Genomic DNA, 7,395 nt, shown 5'->3' on the forward strand with positions numbered 1-7,395 from the left:
CAGAATGTGGAATGACCTTCCCAACCATGTTAAAGACTGTACCTCTCTCAACCAGTTTAAGATAAAAACTAAACACTACCTAATAAATTCCCTGTAATCTACCTCACTCCTCTATTGTCAACCCATGTCTGTTATTTTTTTTTTTTTTTTTTTTCTTTTTTAATCAACACTGTTTGTCAACCTATTGTATTTGTGCTGCTTGTTCAGTCATGTTTCCCCTTTTTTTTTTATCTTTATTTGTATTTGTTCTCAACATCTTTTATTCTTTATGCTCAATTAGTATTAAGTTCTAGATATTAATGTTTTCTTGCCCGAAACGCATTGCGTAATAGTGGCTTTAGGCATTGTATGTACTAGATCTATCTATATATCAATCCATTAATGTAACATCACTTGTATGTATATACCTTACCTGAATCTGAATCTGAATCTGAATCTGAATCTGAATCTTAGCTAAATGAATTGTGGGGTTCAGTCCCTGAGCCCATTATGTGCCTCTGTAACCCTTTTGCACTACCACCCATAGGATGGGTATGGAGTGCATAATAAATGAACTTAAGTAGCTGATGGAAAGCCCGCATGATACACCCATAAGACACTTAATCCTAATTCCTTAAATTTTAAAATTTCGCGCCTTCCTTAAGCACTGTCAGGCCGCGTAACCGTCATATGGGCGCTTCGCCAAAACAACTAGTGCTGCCTGGGAAGTTTGATATCACCTATCGCATCACAAGAATTGAAACTGGCAAGCTTGAAACCACCGGTAAAATGCGAGTTGGGAGAGGTTAAGAGGAAAAAAGGGTGGGTTTATTATGACGAGGGGAAAAGGAGGCGTAGGAATACACGCCCTAAGTCCAGCAAGACTTCCGCCGCGAATCTGACCGTTACCGAGTGGAGCCACGGAAAACTCTTCGCCTAGCGTTGTAGTAACCACCAATTAAGAGGCACGTAGCATCTCCTGATTCGCTAACACTCCAAGAACGGTAAGTGAGACGTGTAGGTCCTTAGAGAGGTGTATCGGGGAAGTAGCAGGCACATATATAACATGGTCTTATCGTGGCCTCACACCTGGCTATCCATTGTCGCCCCGTCCCACATGTGCTGGGTGTTGAGGCAGGGTTTTTGATGGGGGAGGGTGTTGAGGCAGGGTTTTTGATGGGGGAGGGTGTTGAGGCAGGGTTTTTGATGGGGGAGGATGTTGAGGCAGGGTTTTTGATGGGGGAGGGTGTTGAGGCAGGGTTTTTGATGGGGGAGGGTGTTGAGGCAGGGTTTTTGATGGGGGAGGGTGTTGAGGCAGGGTTTTTGATGGGGGAGGGTGTTGAGGCAGGGTTTTTGATGGGGGAGGGTGTTGAGGCAGGGTTTTTGATGGGGGAGGGTGTTGAGGCAGGGTTTTTGATTGGGGAGGGTGTTGAGGCAGGGTTTTTGATGGGGGAGGATGTTGAGGCAGGGTTTTTGATGGGGGAGGGTGTTGAGGCAGGGTTTTTGATGGGGGAGGATGTTGAGGCAGGGTTTTTGATGGGGGAGGATGTTGAGGCAGGGTTTTTGATGGGGGAGGATGTTGAGGCAGGGTTTTTGATGGGGAGGGTGTTGAGGCAGGGTTTTTGATGGGGGAGGATGTTGAGGCAGGGTTTTTGATGGGGGAGGGTGTTGAGGCAGGGTTTTTGATGGGGGAGGGTGTTGAGGCAGGGTTTTTGATGGGGGAGGATGTTGAGGCAGGGTTTTTGATGGGGGAGGGTGTTGAGGCAGGGTTTTTGATGGGGGAGGATGTTGAGGCAGTGCGGTCTGACTGATCGAGAATTTGTCACAGAATCTCAGTAGTTTTCTGACCTGTGATTGGTTATTTCCAGGTTGATTTCCTAGTATAATGTTATTGTTTACTATTCTCCATTTTAAACTGGGTAGCTTGAAGTCTCCAAGGAAGATAATATCTGGTATTGGGTTTGCTAGGTTATCAAGGATATTTTCTATTTTGTGAATCTGTTCAGTGAATTCCTCAACTGTTGCATCTGGAGGTTTGTATATTAAAATAATAAGTAGATTAATATTTTCTATCTTGATTCCAAGTACTGGAACCTACTACATCATATTTGGAAGCCAATCAACAAATGCTATTCAGCTTCAGATGGACAATGTTAACATTAGTAATAAAAATTATGGAAATTTTCGTAGCCTATTCCTAGACAAGAGACTCAACTTCAGCACCCACATACAATGTTGGATATTTCCAACACCGAATACAGCATTGTTGTATTCTTATTACTTATTACTAACCATACTAAATATTGTAGTAAGTAAAATTAACAACTCGTAGAATTCTCATGTACTAATAATTCATCTGTGCATTAGGCTAGAATTCTCACGTCACCTGACGCCAGTATTGTCAGATTTCCTTACAGTAAACACATTATATCGCGAGATGTGTACAGCGTAACTTCCCAAGCATCTCAAGTGGATGCTGCTTTGCCTACTGCCCAACTTCAAGTGAAGAACAGGGGAGCCAAGATTACTATACGTGGACTATTTGATCAAGGTTCCCAGAGAACTTTCATTACTCAAAGGGCAGCAGAGGCACTTAATTTGCAACCAATAGGACAGGTAAAATTAAACTTGTCAGGGTTCATGATAAATCGAGGAACCCATGAATACTCAGTAGTTCAACCGCTTGTACGACTAGGTAGTCAAGCCAAGGCTGTCCAAGCCATTGTTGTAGATCAAATACCTTTAGACTTAAATATTAAGGGTCTGGGGTACACAGCCCACTTCCTGCAGGAACGTGAAATTAATTTGGCTGACAACAAGTTAACGTCTGACCGCCTTAACAATGTAGATGTACTAGTAGGAGCCGACTACTATTACCAGTTCATAACTGGACATGTTAAACGATTGGGAATGAATATGCTCCAATCTGCAGGAGGCTACTTACTTACTGGTAAAGTTCTGAATGTGAACAAGCCTAAACCTGCCAATAATAATAAATTAGTCAGCAGTAAATCAATTCTCCAGCAGCAAGCTAAAAGGAGAAACACAGCTGAGTAATAAACTCAGATTGTATGTAGTACAATTGATACTCGCCGAGATGTTTCATAGCTCTCAGTGGAAACCAATGGTCCGTACTCAAACAAGTACAAGTCACAGCGACCAAACTGTTGAATTCACTGCAGACCAAGAATTATTCTCGACAAGTAGTAATTGACCACACTCAGTCTTCCTAGTTAAATTGTAATGTTAGGCTAGAGAATCTAGTACTCCCTAGGAATTAATAATGTTAGGCTAGAGAATCTAGCACTCAATGCCACTGGCATTTCCTGAATTTAATTATAAATTCACTAGGACCACTGGTCCACTATACTTGCGCTTAAAGGTTTGCCAAGATAACCTTCTTAATACCATGTTTTCTGCACTAAGAGTTAGTGATAAATACTTGCATTAATTGTTTGAGTTGTTTTTCTTTCGTTTCTGCTTATTTAGTGTAGGAGCGCAGCACGAACAAACTTGCAAACTTACTAATACGTAAGCGAATTTACAGAGAACTAATATGTTTAATGCATTATCGTTAAACATTAGCATTGTTAATTAACATGCTTCCTGAGCTTAATGCCCGAAACGCTTTGCGTAATAGTGGCTTTAGGCATTGTATGTACTAGCTCTACCTATAAGTCAAACAATCCTTGTAAATATTTATTGTATGTATGTACCTTACCTAAATAAAATTGTATTGTATTGTATTGTAATATAGCTCACCTTAGAATTAACGTAATAATATGAGTACTTGTTCACCATGCGTACGAGCTTAATATTGCTCGCCATGACAATTGAATGACAAAACTCCACCTCGTTAATTCGAGTTCACTGAACTCACCCTGTTAACTGTTGACGAGTTCACTGCAGCTCACCCTGTCAACACTGTTGACGAGTTCACTGCAACTCACCCTGTTAGCACTGCTAACGAGCTCAATGTAGCTCACCCTGTCAACACTGTTGACGAGTTCACTGCAACTCACCCTGTTAGCACTGCTAACGAGCTCACTGTAGCTCACCCTGTCAACACTGTTGACGAGTTCACTGCAACTCACCCTGTTAGCACTGCTAACGAGCTCAATGTAGCTCACCCTGTCAACACTGTTGACGAGTTCACTGCAACTCACCCTGTTAGCACTGCTAACGAGCTCACTGTAGCTCACCCTGTCAACACTGTTGACGAGTTCACTGCAACTCACCCTGTTAGCACTGCTAACGAGCTCACTGTAGCTCACCCTGTCAACACTGTTGACGAGTTCACTGCAACTCACCCTGTTAGCACTGCTAACGAGCTCAATGTAGCTCACCCTGTCAACACTGTTGACGAGTTCACTGCAACTCACCCTGTTAGCACTGCTAACGAGCTCAATGTAGCTCACCCTGTCAACACTGTTGACGAGTTCACTGTAACTCACCCTGTTAGCACTGCTAACGAGCTCACTGTAGCTCACCCTGTCAACACTGTTGACGAGTTCACTGCAACTCACCCTGTTAGCACTGCTAACGAGCTCAATGTAGCTCACCCTGTCAACACTGTTGACGAGTTCACTGCAACTCACCCTGTTAGCACTGCTAACGAGCTCAATGTAGCTCACCCTGTCAACACTGTTGACGAGTTCACTGTAACTCACCCTGTCAGCACTGCTGACGAGCTCACTGTAGCTCACCATGTTCACGAGTTCAATATAACTCGACCTGTTAATGAGCTCAATACTGCTCACAATGTTAATTCGAGTACATTTTTGCTCACAATTAGCTTAGTCCCTCACTTAGGTAGGTTAGAAATTCAAACCATTTATTTAGGTAGGTTTAGGGACTTTAGTAGTGTCAACTGAGTACTAGCCTAATCTGTACTCACCATTAATTACGGTTGACTATACTTAAAGAGACTGATTTAATAAACTCAAATTCATGTAAAGGTGATTTCGTACTAACCAGTTTACAGTGTCAAGCCTATGAGCTGCCATTTAATTAGCTCATAAGTCAGAATGACTAGGCTACTAAATAAATAAATAAATAAATATGTTTATTCAGGTAAGGTACATACATACAAGTGATGTTACATTAATGGATTGATATATAGATAGAGCTAGTACATACAATGCCTAAAGCCACTATTACGCAATGCGTTTCGGGCAAGAAAAACATTAATAACTAGAACTTATTACTAATTGAGCATAAAGAATAAAAAATGTTGAAAACAAATACAAATAAAGATAAAAAAAGGGGGAACATGACTGAAAAAGCAGCACAAATACAATAGGTTGACAAACAGTGTTGATTAAAAAAAAAAATAATAATAATAAAATAAAATTATCACTAATCTCACTGTCGACTCAGAATTTTCCTTGATTTTAATGAATAAACTTTTCAGTTCTCTACTTTTCTATTATTTTAGCTAGTTAGCAAATTAGTTGTACCATCAGTCAGCATGACTACTGCACGGCAGTGCACATTTAATTCAATTTCCTGAATTTGAGGTGATCATGATGCTGCGTGATGTTATTGTCTAGTAACTCAATAGTTACAAGTCACAGCGACCCTAGACAGTGACCTTACTGTAGTGTCAGAGTCTCCTTGATCTTAAATGACTAATAACACTTTACTGTATAATCATACAATAGTGTTATCAGTTCTTAGGAACTTATTCTGAGTTTACCTACGATTCAGCAGCTACGTAATACACCATTACATGTCACTACGACCCTAGTTGTTGAGTTTATTGTGAGCTTTAGAGTGTTCCTGATTTCCTCTGTACCCTGAGGTACAGAGCTTGTACCTCAGGGTACCTTGTTCTGCACTTGAACTAGATTTTGTATGGTAGACTGTTACTCGCTGAGATGGACAGATGTCCATCGGACAGATGTAATAGGACTCATTATCACCACACCAGAAATAAATATCTCTTTGATATCCCCAGAGTCAAGCTTAATCTGTGTAAACACTCTATACAAATAAACTGACCTAGTCTATGGAACTCACTCTCTAATGAATTGAAAAGCTGTCCAACTTTTGCATCATTCAAAAACAACTAAAAAGTGCCTAATTTCATCTTCATAGTTTTCAACCTTGTTGCTTTAAAATTGCACAGTATCTAGTGCTACCCAATCTCCCACTCTTTATGTACCCAATCCAAGCAACTTTACCATTGTGATCATTGCTGTCTTCTTATAGTGCTATCAATTTGCTGTATGGTGCCTATTAATCTTTGTTTAAATTACCAATCAAGCTGTCAATGCAATCAATCAAAGCTTTAATATACCAATGTGCTTTAATATACTTACTAATCTCTCTCATCTCATTTTTTTCGTGCAATGTATCTGTTATCATTTTATTAATTATGCTAGAATTTACCTATTTAAAATTATCTGTTAGATTAAGGACCTGCCCGAAATGCTGTGCGTACTAGTGGTTTTACAAGATTGTAAATACCATGCTATGTATTCTCACAAACCCAATGTACCTTCTTGTATATAAATAAATAAAAATAGAAATAAAATAAAATTTAAAACTAAATTAAATATCAGGAGAATGGATTCCTTGTAAAGACATTACCCAGGATGAAGTATTAATGACATAAAAACATAAGGTACATTAAAACACGTTGAAAGCTTTGATTGATAGCATTGATAGCTTGATTGATAATATGACAAAGATTAGTAGGCATATTAAGTTAGAGAGATTTAGTTAGTTTAGTTTAGAGATTTAGTTAGAGAAATTGTGAAGTCGGTCCAACATATGAATAGAGTGAATGACCAGTGATGTGGGTCAGTTTCGTAGAGGGGGGGGGGGGGGGAAGAAATAGCCTAAGCTACTCTATCCCTTTGAGATGTACTTCTTGCTTATCTCAATAAACATACTTGAACTTGGGTCAGTTTTAAATTATTTTAAATTTAAACAGTCTACCTACATTAAACTGTTTAATTTTAGAGTAAAAATTACAGCAATTGGTTATCTTTCAGAGAAGATGAGCTGGAGCGACGAAAAAAATAGTTTACGAAATAAACGGGCACGACAAGAACAGGAATCACAAAGTGAATCCAGAGATGTGGCAGCAACCACTAGTACTGCAGCTGTCGGCGTAGAGGTGAGTTAGATTAGTTTAGTTCATTTATTATGCACCCCATACCCATCCCGTGGGTGGTAGTGGAAAGGGTTATAGAGGCACATAATGGGCTCAGGGACTGATCCCACAATTCATTTAGCTATGCAAGTTACAATCTTGATGAGCTAGTTACAAAATTCAATGTCAGGTTTCCAATTTTTGTAATGTGATAGTGGTTTATTAAATTTTGTTATTCATTTATATATGACTGACTGATATCTACAAAATTTTGGACTTGTTTTTTTTCTTTGATGCACTGGTGTATCTATACA

General features: G+C 39.7%; 1 long non-coding RNA gene across 1 annotated transcript in view; it reads left to right on the top strand.

The window, feature by feature from the left end:
- The first annotated feature begins 744 nt into the window (after positions 1-744).
- LOC138357276 (uncharacterized) overlaps positions 745-7,395 on the top strand; it is a 12,388-nt gene continuing 5,737 nt past the window's right edge. The window contains exons 1-2 of the long non-coding RNA XR_011224899.1: positions 745-983; positions 6,981-7,105. This is a non-coding gene — a long non-coding RNA (uncharacterized lncRNA). The remainder of the gene's footprint in view (positions 984-6,980; positions 7,106-7,395) is intronic.

The sequence above is a fragment of the Procambarus clarkii genome, chromosome 77 (assembly GCF_040958095.1).
Source record: "Procambarus clarkii isolate CNS0578487 chromosome 77, FALCON_Pclarkii_2.0, whole genome shotgun sequence".
In the NCBI taxonomy this organism is placed as follows: Eukaryota; Metazoa; Arthropoda; class Malacostraca; order Decapoda; family Cambaridae; genus Procambarus; species Procambarus clarkii.